Raw genomic sequence first — 17,001 nt, forward strand, 5'->3', positions numbered from 1 at the left:
GATAACAGAAGAAGAGTGAACTGCTGATGTATGACACACCCAGCAAGGCTTTCCTTGTTGACAGACACTGGGTTTGTTGTGCCCTCCTGTGACTGCACTAACTTTCTATGAAACATTGAGGTCAGTATTATGCTGGATGCACATTTCAGGATTTTGAACATGATATAGCCAAACAGGGCTGCCTAAGAAAAATTCAGAAAAGACCATTTTGAAATCCTGTGTCATAGGATTACCTCAGGGTATTTATTTTCCCCCCAAAATTTGGTTTATTTTCTAAAGCACAGTATGATGACCTGCCGGAGAACTGAAACATATAACCTGTGTAAATTAAAAGATTTGAATTATAATTAGACTTTTTATCCCCCCAAAAAAATCCCATAAACTACAATTTATTTGCACATACCCCTCAAAGAATATTGCTCTGGGATCTCCTTAATCACTTTATATGTCCAGGGATGGGCCTATAAGTCCGATGGCACTGATAAAGACGATTGTACTGCATGAAAATTAATAGAAGACCAAAGTTTTCCCTTCTTCTTTTAGTCAGAAATGTAATTAATGCTACAAATCGTTTGTCTTAGGCAATATAACTAAGCACTTGATGGTCATATACAGTATTACTTAATAAATTGTTAACAAAACCTGAATATTAAAGCTTGTTTCTTCGAACGTGTTGCTGCCTGTCAAAAAGTAGAATATATTCAAATAGATCACAGTTAGTGAAGGTTTCCCTTATTGAGAAATAATGTACTAATTTGTGTCTTTGTGAAGCTAAATACCTTTAGTGCTTATCCAATCATCTGCAATATTGTATGTTCCTTAAATCGCAATACAGCTACTCTGTGCATCAGGTACTAGTCGTAATTGGTTGTAGGCAAAAACTAAATATGGCTGAATTTTTTAAATTGTTTTTATTGTAATCCTTATGGTTACCACATTTTTCTAATCTGATGTTGTGCCTGATTGGTGTAAACCTTAACTGCATATGCCTGTACCTTTCCCTCCTGAGATAACTGCACTGCTGTTATGATAATCTGAGTTTTTGTACTCCTTTTATTCTTTTTTGCCTCTTGCTTGCGTGTACAAATGGCTCGACCACCAGTCTGTGTGCTCTCGCCATGTGAGTGTTGACTGGTAAATGTATTATGTTGGCTCGGTGGATATTGCATGCTGTGCTGAGAGCTTTATTGGTTGTATCTTGAGAAATGTGTGGAAGACCTAAAACAATCAGAGAAGAACAGCAATATTTCTTGAAGCCTTTCTAGTGGCTTATATAAGCAACCTCTTCTCAAATCTAATATTATCATCCGTTCCTCAGGAGTTTCCAAGACTACTGGCAGGGAGAGGGTGCGTGCGTGCGTGCGTGCGTGCGTGCGTGCGTGTGTGTGTGTGTGTGTGTGTGTGTGTGTGTATGTGTGTGTGTGTGTGTGTGTGTGTGTGTGTATGTGTGTGTGCGTGCGTGCGTGCGTGTGACTGTTCAGTGACTGAGGTTTGGATAAGAATAGACAAGTCTCCAACGGTTTTAGTTAATTCATCACAGTATTACAACATCTCCTACCAGTCAGCAGTTAGTCAGGTTAATGCTGCAGGGGTAGAGTGACAATACTTAAAATGGATTAAACACATTACATTTCAACATGTGGAGAATACAAACCAGGCCTGTCATACCTAGTTTGGAGATGGATTTAGTCTATTTTCCTCATGTTTGCTTAAAACAACATGTAACTAGCCAGTCCATCTGATCAATCCTCTTTCTGCCAGATCTCACTGTCAAGACATCTTAAAGGCCAGCTACAGTAAGATGTTAAACTCAGTATCTCTATTTTTTTTAGCCATTTAAGTGTTTCCTCTCTCTTTATATTGCCTTTCTTTTCCCACTTTCCACACCACACTGGTTCAATGGAAAAGCTCGGTCTGTGCCAACACACATCATGCTCACACAATGCCCTCTGGCTTTGAGACAGCACCATAAAGCCAGCACCACAGAAACAGCCACTGCAGGCAAGTGCTGGAGACAGGAAAGAAAAACTGTGCTCCAACTGGACCTTGAACTCTTAAATGATTTAGAACAATTTAAAACAAATTTGTCTTGGACTACAAAAAGAAGTATATCTACTCATAGCTCGATAAGTATTTTCAACCATGGTATATCATCCAGCCTCGGACATGAAGTCATTTGAAACCTCTTCCCTTTTTTAACATATGTGTTGGCTGTCAAGCAACACCTCATGCCAAAGAGACTGTCTGCTCTGCTAGTTTGTGGTTTTCTTTCCAAATGTGCCATATGGAGGGAAAAAACATTATAGCACAGGGATCAAACCTGTAAAACACATTACGTCAAGCTGTAGTGTGTCTCTCCAGTTTAACAAAAGAAGAAAAAAAGAATATGTTTTAAACCGCTCTTTGGCGGAGATGACAGTGCGTACAGTATAGGTGCCAGGAAACATCGCTTGTGGCATGATTGTTTTTGAAAGAGGGATAAAAGCTGCTATGTGCATGGATACAATTGGAAGTGTTACTAGCTGGCATATGTGCAACAAATACATATAATTTAAAGCTTTCCAGTATTTCTTAGGTTACGGAGGAAAACACAACATAGCACGCTTACTCTGAAATCTTACCAACTTCTTTTTATGATGTCCAGCATGTATCAGATGGCCAGTGTGTGGTGTGTTTGCCTTGGCTCTAGGTGCCAGGCACCCTCCGGCTATTCTGGGCAGCAAGACAAACGGCATTACATAGACGAGTGGTTATCCACACGGTTGCCATGACAATGAGAGTGGGCAGGCATCACCTCTAGTGGTGGCATAAAACAGTGTTTACTGCTCGTGTCTGTGTAACAGTACTGTCTGAATCATGGCAGGGTAGATGAAAAAGATGAGACTCATTGTAACATTAACCATTAAAGCATGGTTTAATAACAGTGATACCCTAAATACTGTGACTTTTCTAATTAAACAACTGGGAAAAGTCACAGTTGAAAGCTCAGTATTTGAATAAAAAAGCTTGTATAAAGCTTGATGACTGTCAACAAAGTTAGGAATATAGAAAACATTTGTTATTGTTATGCACCTGGCAAAGTAAAAATGGGGGCTAAAAACAATACCTTTTCTATTGTAATAAAATATAATTTGTAAAGGGAGTGGTTAACTGTATTGACAGACCTTGAGTCAGAAATCAAATGGTGTCAAAAGCTTCAGATTAAAAACATGTTCCTCGAGATATCAGGAATTCACCAAATTAAGACACATTTTCATGTTGATAGCAGCACAACATGGCAAAGTAAATCCCTTTCCATTAAGCCTTTTTTGCTCCCTCATTCTCATACTCACCACTGCTCTGTTCTGCATTAGCACGCAGCTCAGCCATCTTTTCTATAAGCCACCTAACATACTGTCAAGAGCCCTTTTACTGCATGCTTTGGCCATGTTGTAGAAGCGAAAGGACAGACTGTTGTGTCTCCCTGGAGGCAGAATAAAGGGATAAACAGTGAGCTAAGCAGCAATGCACACAGCATGCAGCTAAAAGGAAGCTTTCACTCCCAGTGTCCTGCTGTTTTCTTCCTTCCTCTGGTACATACACAAACACACATGCACAATGTATCCCAGGACTGACGTGGGTCTCTTGGTACCTGACAACTCCTCAAAGAGAGCCATTAGGCCTTTCCTTTCCTTGAATCGTATACTTTCCCTGTGAGGGTTTTGTTCACATCCCAAACTGCTCAAAGAAATGGAAGTAAATTGGAATAAACCCCACTGAGTGCACACCGGGCTCTGAGCCGGGTGAACAACTTTACTAAGGCAAAGCTTAGACGATTGAATGATAAAAGCCAGAGAGACTGACTGCAGTCCACTGGATCAGCCCGATCAATACCTTGCTTGAGTGAGTGGAATGTGGTTTTTATCCATGGCAGGATGCATTTTTATTATTTTGTTATGCAATCTGTCAGAGAAAAAGGTTATTTTTTTCTTTGTGAAGTGGAAATGTTTAACAAATAACTGACAATGTTCATAAATGTGGAGAATTATATTATGCAGTATGTCAATTACACAAGCTTATCCAATGATTAAAGATATTTTAAATGTTTTTGCTTGTGTTTTTATTCTTTTATAACATGGGGAAATCACAGTTAGGTTGCTCATGAAAACATCCTTTTCAGCAGTTTGACATATTGGTCTTTAAGACAAATCAAATCAAGAACAAACCTCATCATCTTCTCTTGATCAGAAGTAGTTTTTTCCCCCTGACCTTTTAATGTAAACTACTCTGAGTGCTTTCAGTGAACCTACGTGTCTGATCAATACTTGGCCCAGCCCTCTAACAAAGGGTCATCAAGGCAGATCCATTAGGACTCAAAGCACTCAATGGCTATTTCCCCAAACAACAATGCATAGTGTAGTATAGAGAAAGTATCACAGTCATTCTTCAAGCAGTTAACTGAAACAATACATTTAGCTTTGAAGAGTTGGATAGAATATAAAATATACATACACAATTACATTTAGCTAGAAGATTAGCTGATAATCAATGTCAGGTTAGACAGTGACATGGATTTGCTTTTGTGCCATGGTGCATTAACAAAAAACATATTCAAAATGAATAAAAACCTACAAAACAGTAGTATTTGGTTATTACCAGTTTGTGTACTAAGCCACACTAACCCTAGCTTCATATTAGTTTGTGGTGTCACTCTTCTTTCTAAAAAATAAGCAACTATCAAACACATACTAATTTTGAATATGTTTCTTAGTTAGAGTATTTATCTGGTGCATTCACACGTGCACGGGGCATCACACCTCCTGCCATGCTGGCATCTTTATAGGGTCACAAATCAAAAGTGTTTATCCCCACAGGGGTATTTTGTTGTAAGTGCTTCTCAATTCAGCTGACATCATCCCATGTGTGTGTTCAGAGTGCGCTCATGTAGAAATCTGTGTTATCCATGCCCTCCCACCCTTTTGGTTAAAGCTTAGCAGTATTAAGATTGACCTGCTCTAATGTGGGAAATATTGTATCAGCCTCTCGTAATCTAACAACAACAACCTCTGGGCCCCTTTGTCTTATCCTACCACGTACAATGTGTTGGAGCGCTAGCCAATAGAAGCATGAGTGTTACATAGTGATGTCGTTCTGGAAGTAAACAAAGGAGTCCAATGGAGGCAGGAAGAGTGTGGAAGAGAAACTCCCTTTGGGATTTTAGCCTTTGCAGACCATTTACATGCAAAAAATACTATATAACACACTACAGGAAAGGGAAAACCACAAAAGCATATAGGACCTCTTTTAATTACCACTTTTCTCTCAAGTACTAGAGTTCACACTGTTTCCAAAGGAGAAAGTAAAGCTTTGCCGACAATATGCCGCTGTGTTGAGATGATGGACTGCTGTTATTCAGGGCTGGTGTCAGTGTCAGCCATTGATTTTTACCATCCAGCAGACAGTGTTTTTTTCTGGTAATGCACAGCTCTGCTAATTGAAGCTGGCTAAGTGTTTGCGGCTGTTGTTGACGCCTGTGTCAGCACAGACTTTCATTTTACAAGCTACAACCACACTGAGCCATGAGACCCGCTGATGCTAGAAGAAGCTGTAGAGCAGCATATCTTAACTGGCAGTTAATCGACTGATTATGCAAATGCCACGGCTTCAGCCTGCATTCAGAGTCCTGACAGGGTGTTTTTGTTTCCACTTGAGTGTGTTTTTTTCCACTGTGGGTGGTAAGTGTATGGAGTGCATGTAAACAATGTGGGCAGGCTGTAAAAGCACAGTGAAACAGTGGGAAGGAGGGAGGTTTCCTGCCTATGAGTCAGGGTGGAGGACACTGCGGGGTGATTAACAAAAGGAATCATTTGAAATGTTCTATGAAATTACATTGGTGTTAACTTCCTGGGAGTTAAATAAGAAGAAAAGATTGACACCATCTATTACGCTGTCAGTATAAATGTACATTTCAAACTATTATACAGAAAAGTGTAGGAAGAATAAAGCAACAACATATAATATGTGTCACGGTAGAGCTAAGGAAGCAGGACCCAAATGCAGATTAAACTGATAATACCTTTATTTCAAGGATAATGAAAATAGAACTTGGACAGACAGAACACTCACCGGTGAACACAGTCAACAACAAAAGACGAACCGACAAAGACAGACAGAAAAACCAGAACTTAAATACACACAAGACTAATCACACAAACAAGACACAGGTGAGGAGGGAGGAGAAAACACAGGGGCCACAGGTGAACACAATCGGGTAATCAGACACACCAGGGAAACTAACGACAGGGAACCACAGACAGATCCAAACAAGACAAAACACAACGCAGACAGAAACCAAAGACAGATCCAGACAAGACACAACGCAGACAGAAAACCAAAAACAGATCTAGACAAGACACCACAAAGACAGATCGTGACAGTACCCCCCCCCCCCTCAAGGGACGGATCCCAGACGTCCCAAAAAAAGAACACAAAAGTCCAAAACCTCAAGCAGGGTGGGTGGAGGGGGTCCGGAGGAGGGACGTATCACTAGGCCACCAGGGTGGGTGGAGGGGGTCAGGAGGACGGGACTGAGCTGACCGCCCAGAGGTACAGCAGAGGACCAGGAAGGGATCTCGGGCGGACGGCCCGGGGGCAAGGCAGAGTCTAAGGTGGGGGACTCGGGCGGCCGAGCATGAGGGCGAAGGCAGCGGCAGGAAGAGTCAGGGGGCCGGGCTCGAGGACGAGGGCAGCGGCAGGAAGAGTCAGGGGGCCGGGATTGCGGGCGAAGACCACGGCTCACAGAGGGCCGGGATCGAGGGCGAAGACCGCGGCTCTCAGGGGGCCGGGCTCGAGGGCGAAGACCACGGCTCACAGAGGGCCGGGATCGAGGGCGAAGACCGCGGCTCTCATGGGGCCGGGCTCGAGGGCGAAGACCAGAGAGCTCCGGAGGCCGGGCAGGAAGAGGATGGCGAGACAGAGGATGGCGGGGCCTCCAACGGAACAGGACAAGGGGTTGGCAGGACCCCCGGCAGGAGAGTAGACGGCGGGACCTCCAACGGGACAGGACAAAGGGTTGGCAGGACCCCCGGCAGGAGAGTAGACGGCAAGACCTCCAACGGGACAGGACAAGGGGTTGGCAGGACCCCCGGCAGGAGAGTAGTCGGCGGGACCCCCAACGGGACAGGACATAGGGTTGGCAGGACCCCCGGCAGGAGAGTAGTCGGCGGGACCTCCAACAGGACTGGACATAGGATTGGCAGGACCCCCGGCAGGAGAGTAGTCGGCGCGACCCCCAACGGGACAGAACATGGAGTTGGCAGGAGCCCCAGCGGAACCTCCAACGGCACTTCAGTAGGGACTTGATTTGGGATTTGAGAAGGGACTAGGGAAGGGACTAAAGGAGGGACTGGAGATGGGACTAGAGATGGGACTAGAGACTTGCGAAAGGACTTGAGAAAGGACTAGAGAGGGACTAGAGGAGGGACTAGAGGAGGGACTAAAGGAGGGACTAGAGGAGGGACCTGGAGGAGGGACTAGAGGAGGGACTAGAGAAGGGAACTCAAGAGGGGACTCGCGAGGGGAACTAGAGGAGGGACTAGAGAGGGGACTAAAGGAGGGACTAGAGGAGGGACTAAAGGAGGGAACTCGAGAGGGAACTCGAGAGGGGACTGGAGAGGGGACTCAGGTAGGAACTTGAGAGGTGACTAGAGAGGGGACTCGAGAAGGGACTGGAGAGGGAACTGGAGAGGAGACTTGAGAGGGGACTTGAGAGGGGACTCGAGAAGGGACTCGAGAGGGGACTCGAGAGGGGACCCGAGAGGGAACTCGAGAGGGGACCCGGGTAAGAACTGGAGAGGGGACTCGGGTAGGAACTTGAGAGGGGACTTGAGAGGGGACTTGAGAGGGGACTTGAGAGGGGACTTGTGTCGGTCGGTACGCCGACAGGACACGGGGAGCTGGCGTCGTCTGGGGAGCCAGCAGGAGACGAGGTGCTGGAGTCGGCCGATACGCCGACAAGACTCGGGGAGCTGGCGTCGGCTGGGGAGCCAGCAGGAGACGAGGTGCTGGAGTCGGGACCATGACTGCTGGAGCCGGTACTTGAGCCGGAACCATGGCTGGAACTGGGGCCGGAACCATGGCTGCTGGGCCCGGTACTGGAGCCGGAATCATGGCTGGAACTGGGGCCGGAACCATGGCTGTATGGGCCAGCTCTGGTGCAGGGACCACGGTTGTAAGATCCAGTTCTGGAGCCGGAAACATGGCTGTAAGGTCCGGAGCTGAAGCCTGGATCATGGCTGTGTGGGCCAGTTTTGGAGCCGGAAACATGGCTGCTGGGGCCGGCACTGGAGCCGGAACCATGGCTGCTGGGCAAGGAACCCGGAACACGGATCCATGGCTGTGTGGGGTGGTACTGGAGCACGGTACCATGGCTATGTGGGATGGTACTGGAGCACGGAACCATGGCTGCTGGGTCCGGCACTGGAGCCGGAACCATGGCTGTTGGGGCCTGTACTGGAGCCGGAACCATGGCTGCTGGGGCTCGGGCTGCTAGCCTGGCCTTGCGACGACTCCTCTTAGCAGCCTCCTGAATGCTCCGTGGACCTCCATAAGCCTGACGAGTTCCGGAATACGACTCCTGGACAGAAGCAGGAACTGGGGCAGAAGCACGGGTAGACTTCAGGCGGAACCCACCAAGGCGTATGGTGCCAGGTTGGGAATTGGGAGACAGGGAGCTAGCATGCCTGGAATCACATGCTTGAAGGAAGTCCAAAATCCAGTCAGGTAAAAACTCAACAAAACATGGTTTCTCTGCTGCCAACCGGAGCGCCTCTACCAGAGCGGCCCTCTTCTGCCGAACACTGGACGCTCCCTTCCACCAATCGAAGCAGCAAGCCAGATAGAAAGTTAAATGCTGTAATTCAACCTCCCATGGATCATCTGCTGGGTCCATTTTGTGGTCGGTTCGTTCTGTCACGGTAGAGCTAAGGAAGCAGGACCCAAATGCAGATTAAACTGATAATACCTTTATTTCAAGGATAATGAAAATAGAACTTGGACAGACAGAACACTCACCGGTGAATAGTCAACAACAAAAGACGAACCGACAAAGACAGACAGAAAAACCAGAACTTAAATACACACAAGACTAATCACACAAACAAGACACAGGTGAGGAGGGAGGAGAAAACACAGGGGCCACAGGCGAACACAATCGGGTAATCAGACACACCAGGGAAACTAACGACAGGGAACCACAGACAGATCCAAACAAGACAAAACACAACGCAGACAGAAACCAAAGACAGATCCAGACAAGACACAACGCAGACAGAAAACCAAAAACAGATCTAGACAAGACAAAACACCACAAAGACAGATCGTGACAATATGTGTGTGTGAAATAACGTTACTCTTTAACATAAATAAGGAGTAAAGGATTTACTTATTTTCAATAAAATGTTTTCAGTTTTACTATTACTGTTAATTTATAACAATCGGTTGTGATGACATAAAACTTAAAGTTAAACAACACAAACGTCAACAAACTTGGTGCTCACACACATGAAGACTCAGATGCAGTGAACACACATCTGCTTCTTCAGACCTTCTTGGTTCTGTCAGCCATCCCATCAAGTTAGGGATAATGGATATAATGAGCCACAGACTGCAGCCACACACTACCACTAATCTCCCCGAGTACCCCTCAATGTCATGACAGCAACCATTCAAAATAGTTTGAGTCTTCCAAAACCGGAGGGGAAAACACCACAGGCCCTCATCCACTGAGCCTCAGTGTGGTGTGAGAGGAAACCACGGATCAGGAGCTCTTTACCCCACAGTGTAGTCCTTCACCGGACATGAAACGGACGGGGCAAATGAAGAGCTGGCGAGCCGATGTAAAGTGAGCCATATTTTAGTTTTTATTTCAACATTGAGTGGATGAAGCAGCATGGCCAAAAAAAGAAAGCACAAGATCACTTAGTTGGACTGTATTGAAGCAGAGGAAATCAAATGTGATGTTGTGAATCCCAAGCCACAGATCACAGATTTTCGCTTCTTTTTCTTGAACGAGGAAAATCTGACTATGGTTTGAAGAATGCAATCATGTATGCAGGGTTAAAGAGAAAAAAATAAATGTAAGAAAAACTCAACTATATTAGCCAAGAAGCAGTGAATGTAGTCTTACCTGTTTAGCCCTATATGGTGAAAACTAAGCTAGAATGGAAAGTCAATTATCCTAATTTAACGCACAGATTTATGTAGCAACACACACAACAGCAACACTTTCTCTTAGTTTGTTGATGTAAACTAATTTCTCTTTGCCAAACTCTCACGCAGTAGTTTGATGTGCTTGAATCCCATGGTCTTTCCCTCTCCCTGCCATTAACTACTACTTGGATCCTGTGACAGGTTGTTAGGACGTTCCCAGACGGAGGAATGTGACACGAGTGGGTTGCTACTGTCTTGTGTTTTTACTCCAGAGGTCTCTGGGCTCTATGGGATGCTAACCAAAACAAACAAAGGGGCAGAACTAGGCCGTGGTGTTCCCACAAAGTGACGTGATCCAACGTGGGTCAAGGTCAGCAGAGGCCAGGCTTCTTTGGGAATTGTTGTTGAGAGTCTCCAATGGCTACACTACGATTTTGCGGTAAAGTAACTCATACCATGGTTGAGGAAGAACACATATGTTTCATGTTAACGTGGCATATGTGCATGAGTGTGTGTTAGTTTCTCAGCTGGATTGTAGCACATTCAGGCAAGGTATTTTGTTTTTGAAGCAATTTTGTGTTAACTGCACTGTAAAATATAAAGATATTTTTCAATCACATTTTTACTGTCAGAAGCCAACTGACAGAGGGACAAGATACATGCAATTTAAATAATAAATACAGGGACAAAAGATGATATGAAGCTGACAATTCTACACAAAGCTATATCACTTCGAGTTTGTTTGAAGGCTGAATGGAGTCTTGATCAAGTAATCCCCGGTAAAAAAGTAAAAGCGCTTGGATTAATTCTTAATCAGCATGAGCAGTCGATATCACGTTGAGATCCTTATCTTATGATTATCAGATAGAACAGTATAGTTCACTGTCCGCCATTAAAATAAAGGGAAAATCCCTGAAAATATTATTGAAAAAAAGATTGAAAAATAACATCAGGAATATGATTTTTTTTAAACACATCAAAACATTTTGAAATTGTGCGTGACAATATATATGACTTTAGTTGTAATGCTGTTGCATTGCTTTATGGGTCTCTGGAGATAAGTAATGCATTAAAGGATTGCAACACACCATACAGAGACACGCTTCTGCACTGCTGACAAAGCTAAAATGTCTCACACACACATATACATGCACACATATACACTCAAGCCAGCATACTCCCTCTCTTTACAAACAAGTACACACGGTCCATCAACAGCAATGACAGATGGATCCATGTTGATCCATATCTGCCTAAACCACTATGTCCTGTGACATTCCCTCAGCCGCTGCTTCATCTGCGGGTCAAATGAACTGTAAACATATCCAAGTAGTAACTGCTGTACATATTCAAAGAGAAAATAGGCTATCAAGCCCTCGGCTTAAAACCTAATTACGTTGTTCAAAGATCAGAGGAATATTTCCAGTCAAAAATAGGGAACAAGTGTGCAGAAGCCTGGGGTGCTGCCTTGCCACATGCCTGTTGTGGACCTCAAACCAATTAGGCCTTAATTGAGTGTCAGAGAGAAAGGGGGCCATTCAGCTCAGCCTCTTTCACCCTGTTAGCCAGAGACAAGTATGCTTTGTGACACACATATAGTGACTGATCTGGAGGCATTTGGTTCATCCGACCCACTTATGGAAAGAGGCGGCCCCGGGTCCCTTTTAGAGAATCATGTGCATCTCACGTTTCCTTCAACAAACAAGTGCACAAATGGGTTTTGCAATGCAAATGATTTGGTTAATGGTTTTGGTTGAATATCAGCCTGTGCCCTATAAATATGTAGAATAATGGTTATCTTTCCTTCGTGCAAACAAGCTGGATAATGGGTCATAATCGACAAGGACTCAATTTACACTATCAAACATGGGGCTAAAGTTTGTCACCATCAAGCCGGAGTGACCCAGTTGCCATATTTCCAAACAACATGTAGGGAACAACAAAGCAGCAAAGGTTGTGTGGGGTAATGATTGCCTTTGATTGGTGGGTTGAACATAACATCAGAATGTGGGCTACTCTCTGTAACTGCACTCAGATTATTATTTGTTTATGAGATGGCAAACCTGGATTGTGGTTGGAATAATGTATACTTTGGTAAATTAAAAAGGTGGCTACAAATAAGAAAGGAAAAGGTCTATCACAGAGGGAGAGATCTAGAAAAACCCACCTCAAAAAGCATAGGCAGGCAATTCAGCATAATTTCAGTTCATGGAGATATGTGTTGAAGTCAACTGTATTTAGTTGAGGATATCCATCAATCTAAATAGATGAAGAAACAATAAATGTATAGACATATTGAATTCACTTTGATTGGACCCTGACCATGGTGGATGGGTCATGACCGAAAGAACGAGATCGCGGATACAAGCGGCCGAGATGGGTTTTCTCCGCAGGGTGGCTGGTGTCTCCCTTAGGGATAAGGTGAGAAGTTCGGTCATCAGGGAGGGACTCGGAGTTGAGCCGCTCCTCCTTCGCGTCGAAAGGAGCCAGTTGAGGTGGTTCGGGCACCTAGTTAGGATGCCACCTGGGCGCCTCCCTAGGGAGGTGTTCCAGGCACGTCCAGCTGGGAAGAGACCAAGGGGTAGGCCTAGGACCAGATGGAGGGATTATATCTCTTCGCTGGCCTGGGAGCGCCTTGGGATCCCCCAGTCAGAGCTGGTTGATGTCGCCAGGGAAAATAAAGTTTGGGGCTCTCTGCTGGAACTGCTACCCCCACGACCCGACCACGGATAAGCGGGAGAAGATGGATGGATGATTGGACCCTACAAACCTTTCAGTGTGTCATTGTCAACACAGCCCTGGAGAAGCAAAATGACAATTTAGATAAAACCAATAGATGTTTTTTAAGATTGATTGTTTCTAATAAAGTCATAAATATTTCACAGAAAAATATTTGATTATTTTCAAAAGGCTTGAAGATTAAATATTGTGTTTTAGGGATAAGTGTAGTTTTAATATCTATTTTGGGCCTTGTGAGCTCTGTATTTATTGTAACTCCAGAATGCCAGCTTTAGTAAAGCCACTTGAATATCATTAAGCAGCTTATAAAGTCTGTTAGTGTTTAAAAAACAAATGTACGACTTAAATAATCTCTGATTAAAGTATTGTAGTGAAAGCTATAAATATGTATATGAGAATAGTCTATTTGTGTAGTCACAGTTCTAGAATATTCATGCTCTAAAATAAAATATCTCCAGGTGTATGATGATACAAATCATCCAACAGGCATCAATATTTTCGTATATTTACAACCCTGTCTTGAGAAATGGGGTGAGAGAGCAATATGCATGTCTTCCCAAATCCTCTCAAAGGCCTCTGGCGCAGAAAGGGCCCCAAGAGAGGGTCCCCAGGGTCAGCAGCTTCTGTCTACATGCCTTTCTCCTGGCTGTTTGCTCTGCTCTGTTCCACCTGCTGCTCCAGATACTTTTACCTCGTACTTATTTTCCACTGCCTTTCAACTATGGCTTCTCTCTGTCTCCTTGTCCCACTTTTTCATTATGAATGTGGTTCATAATTTCCCGCGATTGAGATGAAGTTGAGCTACATCTACAGATTACAGGGAGAGAGAGGCTTCATGTTCCCAAAGACACCAAATCCCTCCAACTTGCAGTGTGCTGTGAAGCCTAGTAACCAAACCAAGTTTCTCTCTTCATACCCTCTGTTTACTAAAAGAGGAAGCACAGCCAAATGCAGCTCATGCAGATCTGAACCAGTTAACACAGAGTTTTCTCATTTCCTTTGCGGCTGTGCAGTTTTGCAGTGAACTTGCCTAAATCTGACCTTTACCCCAGATGTTAAGGCCTTCAAAGCCGACGTGGATAAACATCAGTAGCTTAAGCCCTTCACGATTGCTGCACGAATTAATGCCAGGCGATCAATGAAGGATTTACAATGTCAAGCTGCTAAATCCACACACACACACACACACACACACACACACACACACACACACACACACACACACACACACACACACACACACACACACACACACACACACACACACACACACACACACACACACACACACACACACACACACACACACACACACACACACACACACACACACACACACACACACACACCACACACACACACACACACCACACACACACACACACACACACACACACACACACACACACACACACACACACACACACACACACACACACACACACACACACACACACACACACGGCCATCTTAATCTACCAAATATTTGTTTTATTTTGAGAGCATAAACGGTGTGTTAAAAAATATGACTGTTCATTTTCACTCTTGCAGCATTCAGGTATGTGCAGGTTTCCCATTTTGCCCCGTCTATTTTAATGGTAGCATTACAATTGATAATGACCATTCAATAGACTGACAACTTTCAAAATAGTAGCATTCCAATGAATTGAGCTAGCAGGTTATTTTACGAAACAAGTGGAATGGGAGTGGATACCTGGATTGGTAAGAAAAACACACTAAAACCTAAAACAGTTACATTTGTTAACTCTGATGTGATTTATTGTACATACCAGAGCATCTCCTTTCTAACCCTACCCCAGATTGTTCTCTTTATGTCCTCAGCTGTTTTCTCCTTCACCTCCCACCTCCTTCCTCCTCGCTGACGTTGATTCAATCAGTTCCAGATGAAAACAGCAACCATGTCATAGATAAATCTGTCAGGACATGAAGGTTTGTTTTTTAAGAAAGTTGCAACACCAGACTGATATTTCCTGGGGCTGAGGAAGCTTTTCTTTGGAAATGTTTTGGCTGCCAATTTCAGATGGATGGATCCAGGTAGGGACATGAATGAGGACCAGTGGAAAGAGAAAGAAAGAAAACACACACAATTATTCTGTATAAAGGCTTGCATACTTGATGGATTTACACTTTTTCTTGCAATAGATCAATCAAATAGATTTTTTTCCCCATTTGTATTTCTAAAATGCATATATTATTATATTTGTATTTGTAAACCATTGCATTCATGCAAACAGAGCGAGTTTGAGCTGTTTCGGAGCCTATATCTAAATAATAACTTATAACATCATATGACCAGTAGAAATCATTTTTGTGAAAAATGTGAGTATTGTGAACATTTCCGTTATATTCTTCATTTAAAAAAGCTACCCAACTCTACAGCATAAATCGATTTTCGTCATGACTAAGTTCATTTCTTTGAACAAACATTTATTTTCTCCAGCAGAGGTGGAAGAAGTACTCAGATATTGTACTTACAGTAAGTAAAAGTAGAACTAACACAGTATAGGAATATTCAGTTACAAGTCAAAAGTAAAATATATTAAATAAATGCAGTGGAGTAAAAGTACACTATTTACCTCTGAAATGTAGTGGAGTAGAAGAACAAAGAAGCACAACATTGAAATACTCAAGTCAAGTACAAGTATCTAAAAATTGTACTAGTGCAGAGTTAATGTGCTCAGTTACTTCACACTGTGTGCCAGAAACATTCAGCAGCTCATGCAGTCTTACAAAGGTTATTCAAGTTGATATCGGTAATCTTTTTTTCCTAAAGTCACTTTTTTCACTAATGACCGAAAGCTCAATCTTGAGAAGATTAATGCATTTCACAGATTCCTCATTTGTGTATGACGACTCTCTGGCAAAGTGCTTGGTGGTAGCTCCATTCCTCAGTGTTGCTAATTTGTCACAGCTGAGAGATCAGTAAAGCACCAAATAACTCTCACATGTGCAGCATTTCTCCTGCGGGCAGTCTTATCTCACGACCCCGTGTTAAGCTGCTAACTTTGCAGCAGCAGGTACAGAGGTCTGCTGCCGGGGGACTTGTAGTGGAATCCTGGACGTCGCATCTCTCTGGAAGCTATCTTTTTAATTTGGATCTTTTTGATCATGAGAGGGATGAAATTATGTCTGCATGTTCATTTGAAACACCTGAGTCTGATGGCTTCCAGGTTGGGATCCCTGAAGTGATTATCACCTTACAGCCAATTTCTCAGTGCAGAAAAAAATATCATCCCGAACTCCCACACTGTAACAATACTCTCAACTTCTCCCCTTCTCTGTGGTGTTACCATCTCAATCTCTGTTACTGTTTCTAACCCTCTGTGCTCCCAAACCTCTACAGCAAATCTCTCTGCACTAATATGTCCTTCTATGGCAAACAATAGAGGCCTAGCACAGAGGGCCTTTAAGGATACAGTTCACCTGACTAAAGAAGAAGGAAAAAAAGAGTTATTCATACTCCATAAGTGGTGCTTTTCTGTCTCCTTGTGGCTCTAAAAGGCAAATACAACTGTACAACACATTGAATGATCTGCATTTGATTTATTTAATTGTGTGTCATTGTGTTTGTTTCTCAATACTCCTATACTAACTTAATTGGGAATGTCCATCATATGTATAAGCCTAAATACAATTGCAGAAGGGTCTACAATGTGTTATAACATCTACAAGGCATCTCATGGTTGCTGTTAAGGGACCTCTTCAGTTTTTCAGATAAACAATTACCCTCTCTTGCTACTTTTGACCACCTGAAAGCTGCTTTTTTTACACTTCACAACATTAATTATATGCACTTAGAGAAATATCTAAGCGGAATACAAATAGCATCTTTGACAGAGTTTAACTGCTTTGTAAACTGTGAGCAGACATTTCACTTTAACTGTAGTTATAGTGACCTCTAGTGGCATTTAAGTGATTTCTACCATGTCAGCTTAACCTGCAGCCTTCAAATACACAGCAATCCTGTTGAAGAGTCTTTGTGACTTGCTGCAGACAACATGTGTTATTATACTATTAATAAACAGCTACATACATTTGATGTATGTACCTACC

Source organism: Gymnodraco acuticeps, unplaced genomic scaffold (assembly GCF_902827175.1).
Source record: "Gymnodraco acuticeps unplaced genomic scaffold, fGymAcu1.1, whole genome shotgun sequence".
NCBI classification, from domain to species: Eukaryota; Metazoa; Chordata; class Actinopteri; order Perciformes; family Bathydraconidae; genus Gymnodraco; species Gymnodraco acuticeps.